The 19,714-nt window shown below is 35.3% G+C and overlaps 1 protein-coding gene across 2 annotated transcripts in view; it reads left to right on the top strand.

Annotated features, from left to right (window-relative positions):
• The first annotated feature begins 3,366 nt into the window (after positions 1-3,366).
• Positions 3,367-19,714, top strand: part of LOC149796866 (uncharacterized) — a 42,962-nt gene continuing 26,614 nt past the window's right edge. Inside the window, exons 1-2 of one of the 2 annotated variants that reach the window (XM_089961513.1) lie at positions 3,367-3,528; positions 4,277-4,433. The gene's annotated coding sequence lies outside the window, so the exon portion shown is untranslated. Of the gene's footprint in view, positions 3,529-4,276; positions 4,434-4,610; positions 4,761-19,714 lie in introns of those variants that run through there. The other variant, XM_089961514.1, reaches the window with a different exon arrangement.

The following is a 19,714-nucleotide window of genomic DNA, read 5'->3' as shown; positions in this document are numbered from 1 at the left end:
ACATCACTGCTGCTTGAGTGCTTAGATCCAGTGTTGCCTTCACTAACTGATGTTATTAACACCTCTCTCTCTCATCCGGGGAATTCCCGTCATTTTTTTAAAACTGCCATTGTAAAGCATCTGCTAAAGAAACCAACACTAGACCATAACGATTTAAAGAAATACCGCCCAGATTCTAATCTCCCATTTATATAAAAAATCTTAGAAAAGGTTGTACTATCCCAGCTTGTATCTCATCTAAATTCAAACAGTCTTTTTAGCAATGTACAATCTGCATATCGCCCTTGCCACAGTACTGAAACGACTCTTCTAAAAGCAGTTAATAACATTCTCTCTGCGTTGGATAGCGAAAAGATTACAGTCCTCATCCTCCTTGATTTGTCTGCAGCATTTGACACAATAGACCATGATATATTACTTCACCGTCTCCAGCATGTATTTGGCATTCATGATACAGCCTTACTGTGGTTCAAGTTATACTTGGTCAACAGGACATAAACTGTATCTGCAAATGGAATACACTCCAGCCCAGTTGATCTATGTTGTGGTGTTCCACAAGGGTGTGTTCTTGGACCTGTTAGCTTCATTCTGTACGCTCAGTCGCTCTCAAGTGTCATAGATCATCATCCAGTGTCTCACCAACTGTAGGCTGATGACACCCAAATATACAAATACGAGCCACCCAACTGAAGTCGATGCTACCATCCAAGATGTAGAGAAGTGCATTTCTAATGTGAAATCATGGATGACATGTAACAAGCTGCAGATGAATGATGATAAAGCTGAGGCCATTCTGATCACAATACAAAGACTTTCTCATTCACATCCTTTACCTCAAGCAAACAATATCAGCAACACCAACATTAAATTCACACAGTCAGTACGAAACCTAGGTGTTACTCTGGAAAGTAAGGCTGCATATCTTGAGCTGAGACGCATCAGCTCAATTCTCAAATATCTTTCAGTTGATGCCACTAAACCACTTGTGTGTTCATTAGTACTTTCAAGACTGGACTATTGTAACTCAATTATGTCTGGTTCATCTCAATATCTGTTCCAGAAACTTCAGAAAGTTCAAAACACAGCTGATCGGGTCATACTTAGAGTACCACGATCAGAGCACATCTCCCCGCTGCTCTGTACCCTACAGTGGCTATCCATTCGATCCAGAATCAAACACAACATTTGTTCTCTGTGCTACGTTTCACTGTCGGAATCTAGTCCAACATACCTATCAGACCTCACCCATGTGTACACACCAGCAAGATACGTACGCTCCTCTTCTGTCAATTGTATACTCATTATTCCCACTATGAAAACAAAGTCATATGGACAGCGTTCTTTTGCATACCAGGGCTCAACAACGTGGACTGAATTGCCCACTGAACTTAGACACAAAGACAGTGATCACATTCAAGAAGGCTCTCAAAACTCACTTATTTCGACTGCAAGAACAAACTTAAAGACCTAATAATGTTTCATACCTTAAATATTCTCAGCATGTTTTTATTTTTAATGTTTTCTAATGTCATGGTGTTTATTTTTGTAATCATATCATTATATGTTTTTTATCTTATAGGTGTTGTCTAATGTTGTAAAGCGCTTAGAGCTTCTAAAGATTAGGCGCTATACAAAGTCCTCATTATTATTATTTATTATTATTTAGTTAGGTAACTACATCTTTACTTGGCTAGTTAGTTTTCTTGTTTGTTTGTCTGTTAGTCATTTGATTAGTTTGTAGATTAGTTGGTTGGCTAGCTAGACTTTTAGTTACTTAGTAAATTCTGTAGGTAATGTATCCCATGATTTAATGCAAGTAATATAGCAGTAACTTCTTCTTGCACATCTCTGCAAATAATGAGGACAATATATAGGTGTAATCACTTTCCGACTGAATTATGTCAAATTAACCACTGTGCTTTCACCATTCGTATCAAGAGAGGTAACTCCGTTGATCTTAAATGCAACGCTGTGAGACAAAAGTGTGCAAGAACTACTTTCTCTTACACGCTTCATAACATGTATACAGATTCAGGTTACTAGTAGTAACTTCTTGCATATCTTCGCATACAACGAGAACAATATATAATGTGTAATTACTTCTCGACTGCATTGTGCCAAATTAACCAAAATGTGCCTTCACCAAGTACATCAAGAGCGGTAACTCTATTGATCTTAAACGCAACGCTGATAAACAACGCTATATAATATGTATGCAGATTCGGTTTATTGAGAAGAACAATGATATACATTTAGACTTACAGAAAGGAAAATAAATCTGTTTACAGATAATGAAAATACAAAACATCAAAATTTTAAAGTAATTCCACTATGTACCAAGTGATGGAGTCATTTAGATAGTCGTCATTAGTAGTTTTAGTATATTGTCGATATCTTGAGCCAAACGAGTGACTATGCAAAGTACATGTAGTTTTAAAATAACTTAGTTGACTCCTGACTTTAACCAGGTCTGCAAATGATTCAGACGATAATCGCTACCTTTAAGTATGCATGCAAATATAGACATTTTTTAAAACCGGTTTATAATTAAAATCATTGACCATTATGACATCAAAATGTAACCAGTGTGTTTACTTGTAATACATTTGTTCTAATACGATTGATGTCGACCCTGTTATATGAAAACGACAGTATAAATCCTGGTGTCAAAACTGCGATTAGTGCGTGCTGATAGACAGATGTTGCCGTTCCCAGAACTAATTGATCATTACGGTAATGTACAAGAGTTACCAAACACAATGTGTCAGTGATAACTGATGGGCCATAGCAAAAGCTTTTGAAAGTCAAGAAAGAATTTATTTCTCATCCTCAACTGAGACTTAAGATTTTCTTACCTAACCCAAGATAAATGCCGCTTGGTTTAATTTTACAAGCATCTGTATGGAGTGGATAATATAGAATAATAATGGAGAATGCTAAAGTCAGTTTTGGAATTTAATCTTTAAGAGACAGACAAACAGATGACATTTTTGAACTGCATCTAAGTCTGCATTTTATTTCCGTTAATTGAATTTTCAAAATGATTGGATAAATATAGGTAATAATACAAGAAGAAGAAAAAAATGGGCACTGAGTTGATATATGTATAATGAGAATGTGTGTGTCTGATAGAGAGAGAGAGAGAGAGAGAGAGAGAGAGAGAGAGGACAGAGAGAGAGAGGACAGAGAGAGAGAGAGAGAGAGAGAGAGAGGACAGAGAGAGGACAGAGAGAGAGAGAGTTCCCTAATGGTACCTCTTGATAATGCTGCTGACTCAGTGGAACTACGTTTTGACCTTACACAGGAACTTATTAATCATCATATAAATGAGGGTTTCATTTCAGGCAACTCGGAAACTTGTGCTCGCTTGATAATCTGCGGCGAATATTGAACTTGATAACAGCTTGAGGGATATCTCAATTACGTGTAGAGCATATGCTGCCATGCTAAAAATGCATTGTTTCAATTTATACATCACATGTTTTCTTCGTCTGAATTCATTCCAAATAAGGAATCTATGGATTTTCAGTAGGAACCAGCTTAATGTATTCTTATAAAATTTGTAGTTGTTTTTAACATTGTGGAAATATATTAGGAAGGCTTTGATATCAAAATAATCACTTTTTTTCTCAAAATAATTATTCAGTATATGGAAATACGTATTCTGTAATTGAGTATAAGTTGGTGGACTGCCACAAAGTTCTTCGCCATACCGCAGTTTTAATTCTACCATATCAATATACATTGGAAACACCGATATTAATTATTTATGGTGAATGAAAATCATTTTTAGCGATTTCTCTCCAGATTTGCAAATAACTGCATTTTGTCGTAAATACACTAACATAATTGTTAGATTTAAAAATGTCAATATCACATCGTCGTTATTGTTTGTCTCCTACTGCTGTTGTTTTGTATTGCTGCTGCTGCTGTTGATGTTGTTGTTGATAATGATGATGATGATGATGATAATGATGATGATGATGATGATGATGATGATGGTGACCATCATCACCAGCAGCAGCAGCATCACGATTATAATTGTTGTTGTTGTTGTTACTTTTATTATTATTATTATTATTATTATTATTATTATTATTATCACTAATCAGATGATAATATATTATTTTGTTTAATTCTTGGAGTCTTGTTGCACCACACCCTTTCCTTTTTCATGTATATTCTTGCATGTGTACAGTGTTCCCACTTGTCGTAAATTGTCAAACTCCCGTCTATCGATGGCCTATGCATATATGATAAGTATTCTCTTCGCCAGTCACATGCTCTGGAGGACCAATGATTGCAGAGTAGCTAGCTAATGCTCCTCGACCCCAGACTAGCTAGGATCCTGTTTCATGTACGATACTTAAAAACAGGATAAAGAGCGGAAAAAGGAAATCTGAGGATACTTCTTTTTAAACTTTCCATATAAGGTAAGCTGAATATTTATACTTCTTAGGCAATATAATTTGCAAAAATTTTCATTTTCCTGTATTAATAATAATTTCATGCATATTGAACCTGGAGATTATTTCTTTAAGAAAATTACGATCCTGGAGTGGGTGTTTTCGTGTGCCTTATTCTGATACGTAATATTAAATGCTACAAAAGGCGTGGATGTCAATATTCTGTCATTATGACATGCGTAAAAAATGAAAGAAGGATAATAATATTTGAAATCATAAGTCAGTTATAATTTTGCGATGCACAACAGCGGACGGCCATCTTTAGAACGGCATTGATGTTTGTGACTTTGTCAGGCAAATCGTGTTTTACTTAAAGATTTTTTATTTATGAAACGCTTATAAAGAAGTTTAATATATTCGTATTAAATAGATACTACAAACAAAATAAGCAATAATTATTTCTAATGTTCAGTCAAGTTGCGTCAACAGTCATTAATATTAATGATATCTTTAAAATGTATCCGCCATATTAGATATAATTTTATGAACCCGTTTAAAAACATGAGGAAAAGCCCAAAGTGCAAAATAATACATCTCTCTCTCTCTCTCTCTCTCTCTCTCAAATTCATTACAGACAAACCAGACAAGCAATCAAAGAAACACGGGGGCACGCGCGTATATACATACATTTTTACATCTTTTCATTAAATGTGTATGGCATAAAAAGATTTGTGTCGGTTCATTGTCTGTGCACGCATTTTCAAGGAAAATCTATGCAGTTTACAACTAAATATCAAAGATGTTCTTCAGTGATGATTTCGTAATGAGCATAAAACATTATGTCAGCAATATGACAATTAGTTTTCTTGTCTGTCTGTTATAACTAAATTTTCATTTGTTTTTTTTTTAATGCGTCCATAAGGAATAAAAATCTGAGGAGCAAAAGGATGACTTTATGATTATAATTTAGCTTAAATTGATTTAGCACTTGAGTCATGTTCCGCAAATACAATTGATCCTAAAAAAAAGAAATTTTGTGAGTTATGCTTCCTTCTTAGCTACTGCCAGGTACGGCCTCTGTCAGTTAAATGCATGACTTGTACAGAAAACTCAATTGCAGATATGACATTTGGGGAGTTTCCGATAGCTATAAAGAATTTCAAAGTACGGGTAATTTTATCAACAAGATTAAAACGTTATTTATTTATTTTTACATTACCTAAAAATAGCTATATTTGTTTCTAAAGTATTCACTTATGTGTGTTATGTTAACAAAAAATCCATGCCTGTATAGTTCTGTATAACTCAAAATCATAGCTTGTCCACGCACCTGAGTAATAACCTTTGCAAAACCTTTGATCTATAGATTTATCTTATGGTTCAAATTCTAATTTTATCTTTTCGAATCTGTAATTTCTTTGATAAAGCTGGACAATTTCGTTCTCGTTGTGATTTTTATCTACGTTATGTGCCCCACCATTATCACCAACAGCAATAACAACAACAAAATACACAACAATTCGCTATAGTAATTTTTGGTGTGTTTCATTTTCTTTTGCATACCTAGTTATTAACGAAGAAATGGATTGTGCATACATTTAAAATAAAAGATTTAATATTTATGAGAAAATTAGCCAATTTTGACGACGATGGTGCGTTTATTTCAAATACAAGTCTAATTGTTAAAGTTAGCAACTTCCAGTTCTTTACTTCTAACTCATTGTAGTTAGGATAGGATTGGTTCATTCGAAAGGAATGTTGTGGAGAGTAACTTAATTATATTGTTGTATATGCGAAGTTTTCGACTAATCCATGTAACAGTCTTTTCCTCTATTCACGAATCACTTATTTCTTCTCCTTCTTCTTCTTATCGTTTTCTTCTTCTTCTTTCAGATTGCTGAATAGTTCTCTGCCACCCATTCTATTCATCCTTCTCTTCTTCCATTTATTCCATTCACCAATCAAATTTTTTAAAATTATTTTATAATGAAAAAAAGTATAAAGTATTATCATTCTCTGATTATGAGAAACAAACTCTTTCTCTTCAGTCAACATATATATCAGTATATTTCATAATTATACACCTTTGATACCCGATCAAGGTTGAACGATGTCTGTGCAACATGTTGCCAGTAATTATAGCCTAAAGGTGTTTGGTTTAAAGGAAACATGAATGTTTTACATGTGTTAGATGTGTATTCTGTCCATTAGCAGTATTAATGATTCTAGAATACCAGCCGTGCTGTCGAATATTAATCGTGGCTCAGACGAGGATTTTCGAAGGAATGTAGTCCGTCACGTGGTACCTTAGGAGAATTCTGGTCTTCCATTGCTATAACTTTTTTGCATTTTCAAAACGTTAAATTTAATCTATTTGAGGTAGTTTTACGAATTTATGGTCTTAAATCAAGTAACGGAAAAGGCAAAACCAACACGTTTCGTAAAATTCAGCAAAAATAATTTATTTCTTTAAATTAAAAAGTGAACACTTAAGAGGAACATACAGCATTGTGAATTAAATCCCACAAAATACCGAATGTTGTATCAAAAATCCATAAGTAGAGAATGTTAAGAATGAATAATTCCAACCTTGTTTTTGCTGATGTACCAACTGTCTAAATGTGTCGATGTAATAAGAGTCCTAAAAAAATAATTCCTCTCAAGTTATATCTGCACACAGCTAAAGATCATTCCACTAGAGCAGGGGTGGGAAAACTACGGCCCGCGGGCCGCATGCGGCCCGCCAAGGGCTTTCATGCGGCCCGCCAAGGGTTTTCATGCGGCCTAGGAACAAGTCATCATTCGCGCTGACTCTGTTTATGTTACTCTGTTTATCAAATAAATGTGCTTCTTTTGAAGTTTAAGTTTAAGTTTTCAAATATGAACAACATATTAACAACTGAAAATTAATTATGATGTTATTTAGAAAAACCTTTTGTTTTTGCTATTTCAAATATTAATTGTTTTACTTAATGAACTATGCGGCCCGCGACAAGGTGTACATTTGTGTATGCGGCAATTGCACTGGAAAGTTTGCCCACCTCTGCACTAGAGTGATGTTAAAATAGGAATGAATACCTGTTTACTTGGTCTTCCTCATTCACACACTTTCACCTGACTTATGACACAACAAATGCCCTGGACCTGGGTCACTTCCAACGGATATTTCCATCAAATTTGCAAACAAGGTCAGGTCTATTTACTTAAATTTTGGCAAACAATCTGACTAAATCAGGTAGACCGTACAATTTTCAACGGAAAAAACAAATGTTCTGAACTCAGATTCATTTATAAACATGTTGTTTTTTTTAAAATTTAAAAAATGGCATTAGTCAGGTAGGTCCAGACTTCTACCCTCAGTTACGGACAAAAGTCAATCACACAATACAATTAAATATACATAACAGTATATACACACAATGATTTTAGACCGACACCATTTAAAAATCAAAATCCGGATGTTAGTGTAGGGCAGTAGATACAGGAGTTCTAGACACTTGGAGACATGTAAAGCAAATATAATAGTTTAAAGTACCACGTTACGCATGCCAGGAACATTTCTCTAAGTCCAATCCGAATACGATTCGGTCATATCCGTGAGACCCGAAAATAATATCGGGCAGTACATGTCCACCATACTGAAAACTGGTTTATAGGAAACCTAACCATTCATACCAGCTGCTTTGATAACAAATAGAGCCTGTGTAAAGTATTCATACGTCCTGAAAATATTTACACAGATCGCTGTGCCGAGCACTATCCAATATTATTACGTGTTTAAGGAAACAGACGAGTCGTGTTTCAATCACATCTAGATTGGCTGAAATGAAGCAGGGTTAACTTACGAGTTATCCTAGCATTGCAGTGTTCTGTTAACTTGCAAAGCGTCAGTGCGAGATTGTAAACAAGTGTGTATTATACGACTCACAGTACTAAATTATGTTCCAACACCTATGGAAACACCATGACAATAAAAATTAAATAAATGTAAATTTTTATACTTTATGGTCAAACTTATATTTCTCAGTACAGGCCATTCCTTCATCCAGTTTCTAGATGGAGAGAATCATATGAGTAACGGCATTATTTTGATCTAAATGTGTTTGAAACGCATGTTTTTAAGTCCGCACCTAAAGAATTTGGTACTGATTTCATTACTGAGTTTTTCAAACTTAAGTATGTAAAGGAGCTGAAATTCCATCAATAGAACATTGTCTTTTTTCAGTTTCAGTTTGCATAAGCTTTCAAAAGATTCCTTTTGCTAACATTTTACTTTTCATTATTAACCAATCATGTCAAGCCAAATCCATATATACTCTATTTTATTTTCACCCATTTCTAGACTGGTTCCCATTTTTCCATTTAATTAGTACTGTGAGTCCAGTATGTTAATCGATAATAATTACTTATGGGTTTTACGTCCTTTGCGCGTAGTTGAAATGTTTTGGTTCACTCTGATTTTATCGTCCATTAGACTTAAAATTTGAACATTCTGTGTAAGAATATAATTTCTCAAAACTATTGTAAGAAATATCAAAGACTCAATTTCACACGCTATTTACGTTACATATTCGCCAATAAAATCTAGGTCGAGAAAAACTCTTGTTCGATATATAATTTTGTTATGTATATTTAATTTGCATTGTTTATTAGTTTCTTTATTAATTATATGCTATGGATAATTGCATTGTTGGATATGACCTTGTCCAAAATCAAGTTCATTTTCTACCTGGCCTGAATCGTTGATTTTTGATTTTGTAATTATGTTAATCTCATTGGAAATTCTCTATGAAATGCCTGGTCTAGCTGTTGTTTAGCACATGTTATATTTTAACTTTAGTAACAAACCTTAAAATTAACATTAAAATTGTATCGTGCCAACATTTGGAACATTCCAGTATCAAATTTTCCATTAGGTAATAGTTTTATTTCATAGAAAATGTTAATTGTGACACGAGGTCAAGTAGAGGGCTATATAATCTTATTTTTCTATATATTTATTCCTGCTGTAAAAGCTGAGCAGAATCAGTTGTATCATTGTTGTGTCTAATATTTCGTTTCGGCTGGAATTTATTTATTCAAATTATTTAATTCATGACATTCTCCTCTGGAAATGCAAAGTGTTCAAAAATAACATTCTTGGAAATAGAGACTTCGATTCATACTAAAATTCAAATAAGGATATATTGTTGGATTGAAATATTGGAATTTTTTTTAAAAAAACTGTTGGCACATCACTTAGACACATGCCGTCATGGGCACATCCACACTTCCAGGGTTGGATTTATTTTGGAATATCACTAAAATTTATTCAGAACATTAAAAATTAGTATTTTTAATCGAAATCGTGGATTTTTAAGGCAATTCGTTTTACATTTTTCACTTTGTACTTCAGGGAAATAAAATTATTTATTGAATTTTACAACACTTGTTGGCTTTCGCTCTTTTTTTTACCTTGTTAAAGACCATAGAGTCGCAATACCGTAGTAGTAGTAGTAGTAGTAGTAGTATCTTTAACGAACAGTACATATAAGTTAGTGCATTACTATAATGGATGTGAACTATGTGAACTACAGTTTGATCAGGTTACTATTCTTATCTGTGGACGTACTTGACACTTCAGTTGATAAACATTTTTATATAGTGGTCAGTGTGATGTTAGTCAGTTATTATTTGACAGTTTTATTCGTTTGGCGCAAGTTCTTCATTCATTGAATTGTAGTTGTATGGACCTCTTACGATATGATTCAGTGAATATCTTGCTAACTTGCGCTCTCTTTTACGTCGCTGTTTAGGTCAGTCGCGAGATAAGGAGGAAGCAATGTAGTTGAACTTAATTTTTGGACCCACCGGGCTATTTTATTAAAAGTATGCAAACCGAATTAATGATAAAGACATGTAGATACACATTGTCGAAGACCGAGACGAATTTACAACTCGTTATGGTGTTTGTTTAACGTTATTTATTAAATGATCAATTACGATTTTATTCCCCGGATCGACGAAATAATAACATTATATAAAGAATGAAATTAATTGATGGAATATCAGAGATCGGAGCAGAGGTAGAGAATAGAACAAAATATACCAATTTAATAAATTAGATAAACAAAAGGAAATTGAACCGACATTTGAATGATTCGGCTTCTCCTAGAAATAGAGTTACAAAATTTAGCCGTTCTGTTATACTGACAGAACAAATTTCATCATGTGATCAAGTTGATTGATCCAACTCAAATTGACGGCATGTCAGTATCACTTGGTACTTCATGTCTTTTTCAAATCACTCTTGATGATTGGACGGCGTTGTCGTAGTCTTTTCCTTCTCTCTCTCTCTCTCTCTCTCTCTCTCTCACACACACACACACACACACACAGGTATGGAGCTACTTTTTCCTTGTGCTTTATTCGAGACTTGCGCCTTTCTATCAAGTCGAATCTCTCCTTCCTTTCTTGTCCCTCACTTTCCGATACGCGTTTATTAGACAATTTAACGAGAAAATTAATTTTTACTAATTCTCGGACGTTAATTCTGGCTTTCCTCAGAAACGTAGACTGACTAGTTTCGCGAGGGAAAATTTCTTAAAACCCTGAATTCCGTCTGGGAAAAAAAAACACACACACACACACACACACACACTCGTTAGCTTAACAAATCAGGATTACGTTCTCTAACCGACAAACATTTCATCACATCCGTCGAAGTCAACATGATCATTTGTAGACCATCTTTATTAATAACTATTCTGGAAAGTAGCATTTTATGTCAACTGTTTCAAATAGCCCAAGTTTTCCCAAGTTTGCTCTGGTTTGTCTCACCTCTTATCCTTTTCCGCTATTGATCTTACATTGACATAAGCATCTGCCATGTCTCTAACCGTTATCGAACGATCTCTAAAATTAAATTCATGTCCCAAACAGAGCATATATCATTCCTCACAGTCATCAATTTATTACGAGTCTAGCCCATACCTCAAACCTAATGTTTACGTGTTACGCTGACCACGAGATAATGTCCATATTTACACACTGGTACTTGATTGCCCAAGTTGCAAAATGTGTGTATTATTGTAGTTGTTGTGGGTTTAACTCTATTTTCAGCACATTATAAATGGTGCAAGTATATTTTGTGGAGGAAGAACCCAGGAAAACCCGGGTAGAACTACCGACCTATGGAAATCCACCAAAATGCTTTCTCATACACCCACGTAGACCGAGCTTGAGACTCGAAACCACGAGGACAGACGTTGGATGTGAACGATCTGTAAAGATGAGCGCCTTAGATGGGGCCAGTCAAATTTGTATATAATACAGTTCACATGAAGTGCTTTCTCGATGGTATAATCTCGCTGGTTCCTAATTTGAATAGTAATATATGTTTTTTCTTATATTTTACTGATTATTTTATTATAGTTTCATATTCGTTCAGACGAAGTAAACTCTCCAAATTCATACATAGGTAAGTCCGCTTAATATGAAAAAAAAACTACACTTATTTATAGGTCAGAATTCAAATTTTTCGACTTTACTTGGTTGACAATATAATTAGATACTGGTTTAGGCAAATATTTTGAAAGCATTGTGTACTATACAAAAGGTTATCCAATAATGTAGAGTTTTGGTCACATATCAAGACGGTCATTTATTAGACATGGAGACATTTCACTAATCTCAGTTCGTCCATGTTGAACTACACCTATATCAAAGGATATATCTGGATTTTTCTTGTGACGGTTTTTAGCATTGCCACACACACTGAAGTCCACCTCTTAACTGCACAGTCCCAGCTTTGTATGTCGTTATCATTAGCCACAGTCTGTTTCACCCTACTTGTAATAGTTGTCGATCATGTGGTTGTAGCTGTTATTGTTGTGGTGGCAATGGTGATGATAGTAATAAGAGTAGTAGTAGTAGTAGTAGTAGTAGCGATGGTCTGACGGCTATGGACGCAGCTGATGGTCTGCTTAATTTTTTTAAATAAATATTGCTGATATCAAATATGTTGTGATGTATTTTCAGTTATTTCAGAATTTCATATATATATATATATATATATATATATATATATATATATATATATATATATATATATATATATATATATATATTGATCTCTGATAATATAAAAAATGGATTGTCAAAAAGAGCGTTCTATTATTTTATATCTTCCAAATGAAAAATTGCAGTTTTATACAAGTCATGAACAAAGATCTTTCTTCGCTTCTAAAAGTAAACTTTTTTACCCATCTCATAATAATCCCTTTCCATACGACGACTGAACTTAACCGCAAAGTCCGAAGGGAAATTAAATCATATGCCGAACCTTTCAAAAGAAGATGCCACAATACCAGGCGGTTTTGAGGTACTGTTTACTCAGATCCTGTTACAGAACAGAAACCCCCTTTTCGCCTTTAGTGTAATCTCCGGCACGCGCCCTCATTATAGACTTCATAAAATGGAACCATCTGTTATTGGGCTTAAATGTTAGTTGGTTCTGTACTATCTGTAGCAATGAGCGTGATAATTATCAGTGCACACTCATGTCTTGAATGTTTTAGTTGCTTATATAAGCTTTTCGTACATATTCTCTCAGTAAATAAACCCCGACCCATGCACATTTCAACTCTGCCAAATATCGTGCCTGGCGTTACGCAATATACACAACAGTTACAAGCTGAGCTGTTTGACTTCTCTTGACGAAAGCACGTAAAATATCAACCGATGACACAGAAGAGTTGCGATAATATTGGAGAATAATGAGTTTGTTAACTTGTGACGGTTATACACGAAGCGTTTGAATAAGAGAATAAAGTTAAATTTAGATGCGATGTATACATGTATTCAATTATTCCATATTGCAAACCCACATGTGATTGAAAGAAACAAAGTTTCAAGGTTAAGGCCGTTTGAGACAGAAACACTGAATTTACTTATTAAAGGCGACTAACCTACAGAGCTTTGTAATGTTGCAAATTTTGTTCTAAGCAAAGATGGGATGTAGGAGATACGGTTGGGATTCTGCTAATAAGCATTGAAGATTTAAAAAAGATCAGATGAAATGATAGTACTAATATTAGTACCCTTACTCGTACCTCGTGGACAGGGTACTAACATGAGCATATACGTGTTAATGGAGCAGGCCGGGTGTGATTCACACCCGGTGCTCTTTTAGCCTAATAATAACACTTTAAACATATTCCTTGCATATAATCCAATAAAGTGAGTAGTTCTCTTATTTAATATGGAAGTATCGAAAATCATTGTAGAAATAGTTGTAAAATCTCGTTTACCTTTATTAGCCGATATTTTCGTTTAGATCGTCCGACATATTATTTCAAATAATGATTACTTCCGTTCTCAGCCTCGTTTGTTTGTGTGCCATATAAGGACATTGACGCCTTATTTGGAAATGTAAACAAATCGTAGTAAAAATTTGGCTCCGTTTGGGTTAGAAATTCTGCGCATTAAAAGTAAATACGGTTTATCAGCAACTTTGAAATTCCACCAAGAAGCGAGTATTCGCCACTTGATTGATAATAATATAGCGTAGAATATCCAAAATATGGTCTGGCAAGCCTTACGTAGAAAAGGGGTCACGGCGAGAGTCTCGCGTTATCTGTCATCGCGGACAGGATAAGGTTAGAGTAACCATGCCAATTTATTTTATCGTGTAAGGGCTTAATAAATTCAAAATAAGCCAAACTTCTTTCACAACATGATTATACTTATGTAGTTGATTTCTACACTGTTTGTTTTTCTCACTTTAGTGATGATTTTTTTGCTCCATTACAAGATATGGGATCAGTTCGTAGCCTCAACCACAACAAATCAAGTTGAGGCTACGACATCGTAGTTAATGAAATGACTGTAATATACTGTTATATTTTTTTTCTGCATTAATTCCCAGATAGTGTGATAAACAATTAAGTTCTTTCTTGAAAATGTATTGGATGCCAACATTGTGATTTTAACGTGTCTGTGTCAGTTGTTGTTTGCTACGAGTATAACCCTCACAAGTTAACATCCTCGTTATTCTCCAATATGATCCCGAAAGTGGCGTGCTTACCGGGGTGTGCACGTCTGGATTTATCTATTCATCAGTATTCATTATGCGGTTACACTGCTACAAGGTATCAGCTTCCCAGGCCATGTAAACAGGCATCCTTTTGAACTAATTGCATGAGGAGCCCGCACGCTTCAGCGACGAGAAACATTCATCTTTTCAGCGATAAAAGTTTTAACACGTGTCGAGCACATGCCTGGTTAATTTACACAGCAGGCTGAATGATTTATCAGCTTGAACGTTGGCAGAAAACAAGAACACATATTGAACATGTACAATGGAGTACACAATAATCTAGTGCTATTTCAAACTAAGTTCTTAGGTTATGGTTTGTTTTTTCTTCTTAACAACACATTTTAATAGTGAGTAATTACACACAGTCAACTCGACACATGGTGCAAAACAAAGATGCGCAGAAGATACAGACAAACAGAAACGTTTCTCAAACGTACATAAAACAGGTTAGTCACGTACGTTCGTAGCACCGAATATTAAATGTGATTAAAGTCATTATCTATCAACTGTGCCCGCTCCTTAGCGAGGTTTGATAACACCCAGCAGCAGAGAGGGTGAACCGACTTCATTTTATAAGCGTTATTTTGGTAAACTAAAGCTTATACAAAAACGAAAACCGAAGCCTCTAACCTTTCAGGAGCTTCTCTGTGAGATAGCTTTTTGCTATTTTTTTTCGCGCCGTCGTTTTCGAAAAACATATTGTAAGTTTTACTACGTTGACGCCTTATCGAGGTCGCACCCTCTCTGCTGCTGTCAATTTAAAAAAAGTTGTATCAAATAATGACAAACCTCGGAGAATCTTACACAGCTAGACTAGCTCGAGAGCGACTAGAAGCAAATAAAACATTTCTCCCTGTGAGAGATTCTTTCAGGAAAAAACTACAAGAACGGCAAGAATCTCAAGATGAATACGCAGAAGGCACAGAACAGTTATTTAAACCTGTCAGAGAAGTTATTGAAAATGTCGTAACGGCTATTAGGGAGGATCTTCTTCCAGAATCAAAACAAACTGCTGAACAAACTGCAAAAATAGCAGAGAGAACTAAGAAAACAAAAAAGATTTTACGAGAACTTCCAACTGAAATAGCTGCCGCACAACCTCCACCTGTCAATGAAGAAATGCTTGAAGGTATCAGTGAAATAAAAGAGAAACTTGCGCCTAAAGTAAAATGTAAAGAAGAAGCGGAACCGGAAGAGCAGAGTAAACTGTTTGATAAATTTACTAATAACGCTATTAGGCAAATAGAGATGTACGATATTTCCGAACTAGGTCTGTTTGCAGCTTCGAGTTATAATTATAGAGATAGATATTTAAAACTCGAATATGATAAACCCGTAAGCAGGGAGAATGGGTATAAATGGATATTTCGTATAAAATTTAAAAAGGATCGAATCTCAAATAGTGATGTAATGTATCAAGCGTATTTAGATGAAATAGATAAATATCTTCGGTTCTCAATTTCGACAACAACCCGTTCAGCGAAAACCTCAACCCAAACCACAACCCAAACCTCAACCATATATCGTCGCAAACCACCACCACAACCTCCGCCACCACAACAACCTTCTCCTGCTGAAATGTTTAATGATTATGCTCATATACGATTTGCTGATAAAAGAAATCCGAAACTTACACCTAGCATTGCTGCGTTTGGGTATAAAAACAGAATAAGATAATTAAAACCCGAATTTAACAAACCGGAGATTAAATCAAGTGATTTGATTCCTTTAGTATTTTCTGCTGCTAAAAATATTTATAAAAAGTTGATACAATCATCCAGAATATGGCGCGTGTTTACAAATTGTAAAAGATCTTCGACAAGACGAGAGAGGAAGAATGCAACAAGAAAAACGTTCTAAATATCAGCAGATTTTGTCACAACCACAATTACAACTTCCTCCACCGCTGCAACAGATAGAGCAACAGCGACAACAACAAACGGAAGATAAAGATTTTCTTACTGAACTGTTAGGAGAACCTCCAAAAACGGGAACAAGGTTTTGTTACTTGTCCCAACAATATTCTTGATGACGTGCAAGGACTAGAAGTTCTCATAGGAGGAAAACGAGCCGGTAATAATTCTCGGTTAATAATTAATGAAGCAGCTGATATTTGTCAACAATTATTTACAGGTGGTATCATGGATATTAGCGTTTGATAGCGCCACTTATATGATTGATGGAAAAAAAACATCGAGACAATTCAGAAAGACGTTGACGTTGCTACAACAATAATAGGATTGGCAAGATACTCTGATGACTTTACAAGATCAGCCGGCCCCACAATGACGACGATCAGTATAATATAAGACGGCCAAGAAATGTTGCTGGGAACGCTGACGCTGATGTGACGCCGGTGGTTCATGGTTATAATCCAGAATTTAACCTAGGATTTGCAACACACCGAGCAATGTTTGTGGGGGTGGGGAGGTCGTAGAAATATTTCATGCGCAATTCCACTGTCACATATTTTTGGATTTTGTAGAAATGTTAGAAAAGTTATCTTTGGAGCTACACACATAGTTGCTCTTGTGAGAAAGGCTACAGACGATGACGCTATCTGGAGACTTATTTGTGATGGTGGTAAAGTAATACTGACAAAACCTTCGCTGTGTATGCCACTAATGAATCCAACGATCACAGAAGAACAGCGATTATTATCTTTTATGGACACAGGTGGTAAATAACTAATGTCATGGTTGACAACAACCACGGATATCATGCAAACTAACGTTAACGGAGTATTTACGTGGCACATAGCATCACAGCAAGGCGTTTCTGCAACGCGACATATCTTTATTGCTTTTCAGGAGACTGCGCGATTAAACTCACAAATTCGTACCCATATATTTGACGGACTGAGTGTTACCGAGGTTTCTTTACGGATAAATGGACAAGAACCGACAGTTAAACGAGAATATTGTTTCTGAAAACAAAATATCATTTATCCTTAATAAAACAATTACACCTTCCTTTACCGGTAGTCCTTGATAGAAATCAACGGAAATATGATGAAACCGCTCTCTTGAGATCGCAGTCATTCACTTCCGTGTTTGTCGAATTAACAGTACAGTAATAGGTCTGTCTTTTGTCTTGCACAGAATCCTTCAAAAATCGATTTGATTTTTTCCAACCATTAGATTCTGTGAATTTTAGGAATACCTGACCCCAAGAAACCCCGGAAGAGATAATTCACCACAAAATAAAATATTTCTTTACAAATATCCAGAAATGTATCTAGTCAAGGATAAAATCAGGGACAGTGTCAGGGGAACAACGATAACTCTATTAACCAGATTACATATCCGCGGCAGAGTTATCTCCGTTGATGTCATCAAGGATGTTGTCGGTATCTAATACAAACGGGAAGTATTCAAATGAACTCCATTGTTCGTGCTTGTATGAAAAGGCAAATTTGGCTATTTTATCTGGTACACGTCGTACTGAATGCATGCAGATACCGAAATACTTGGCAGCTGCATTCATCGATTGAAATATTATGTTTTCACCGGTTTCAATATTTTTGGATTTGACGGCTCTCCTCCGAAAACAATTTCATACTTCCCAGTATTTCCGAATAAACAGATTTTGCTCTGTGTAGTAGCTCGAAAGTTACTCAAATTATTATTTTTCTTATGTAAATCAATATGATCGATCACAAGACCGTTTTTGATCACCCCATAGAAACATTCGTACACAAACCTGTGACAGAGATACATCTTCCCCCTCCCAACCGTAAAGCTAAAATAACCAGAAGTATCAACAAAACCCACTGGCTTTTTCAGCTGACAGTTTCTGATTACACCATCACGAGATGCTTCAAAATTTTTCTGATAGGATGTCTGACAAATTCTTTTTGCTCCATTTTGTATATATTATTATTTGTCTAAATTATAATTTGTCTTTAGAACTTTAGGTATATAATATTCAGGGTTTCTTATAACTTTATCAAGAACAGAGTCCTTGACAGAGTCGGGGTTGTTATTTTTATCATAATATCGTTTTAATTCTCTATATCTTTTACCACTACATTGCACACAAAACTGCGTTTTTCCTCTAACTCCATCACCACACCGTAAGCACGGTTTTGGACCAAGACTCCCTCTCCTTACGCTTTGCAAATGCTGTCCGCAGAATTCATTTACGCAAGATTTGTTTCAAGGAGTTGAAGATCCTATCAACAACCACTTACACTGATTCATTATTTGAGTCATTGTACGTATAATATTTTTTATTTAAATACTTGTCTAAAATATAATATGGAAGAATTTAAGAGATTATCCACAATCGAGCCCTAGAAAACTTCGTTTCCTGAATCCAGATTCGATCTTGACAGAAGAACTCCTGACTTGCGGTGGCGAGCTCTGGCTGATCTGACTAATAATCTGATCAATAGTATCCGGAAAGCTGAAAAAGAATTTCGTGATGATGGGGCATCTCACACGTGGTCGACATTCAGAATTTAACTTAGTGATAAAGTCATTGATGCTACAATGAACGATGAGCGAGCGAAAAAGATTATTGATTATATCAACGATCAAAGATATTTTTTCAGAATAAAGTTTATTGTGCTAGCAGAAACAGATTCCGCTGAGTGGATTATCCGTGACAAACGTGATTCTGTTTTTCACAATGGAAAAAATGCTGTGCTAAGTAAAATTTCCAAGCCAGGAATGTTGACTGGTATTGATAAACCATATTACGAACGAGCGTATCCTATGACCGCAGTTATTTATGGAATTTATCAGCTAAATGATAACCCTAACATTAATGATCTTGCACCAATGAGATTTTCAAAGCTGAATCGTGTAGCCGAACGAGTAAACGAACATTTTACAAACGCGATGCGTGGAAATGGGTTAACGGATATACGACGTGAAAAAATAAACAAATGGGCTGAATTAGTTAAGGATACCTAAGCTACAATAAATGATGTCGCTAAGTTAGTAGAAACACTAAAATTACCAACGATAACAGGAGAGATTTTACATGATTCAAAACATTATAAAAAAGAGGGAGCTCCAATTAATATCGATGATCATTATGCTCACGCGTGGAATAGTGCAGTAACAATATTTCCACGAGATTGGACCGTAAGATTATACCCCCCCCCCCCGAAAATTCTGGGAGGGGAAATATGTTTGATTTTATTCATGAAGTAAGTAAAAACGATCCTGTATCAGTATGGTTATTTAAGAGTTCCGATAATGAAAAATATGATCAATTTGTA

This window comes from Sinohyriopsis cumingii, chromosome 6 (genome assembly GCF_028554795.1).
Source record: "Sinohyriopsis cumingii isolate HCF-2022 chromosome 6, ASM2855479v2, whole genome shotgun sequence".
NCBI lineage: Eukaryota > Metazoa > Mollusca > Bivalvia > Unionida > Unionidae > Sinohyriopsis > Sinohyriopsis cumingii.
Note: the sequence above shows the minus strand (reverse complement) of the source record. Positions and strands in the feature narration are given on the sequence as shown.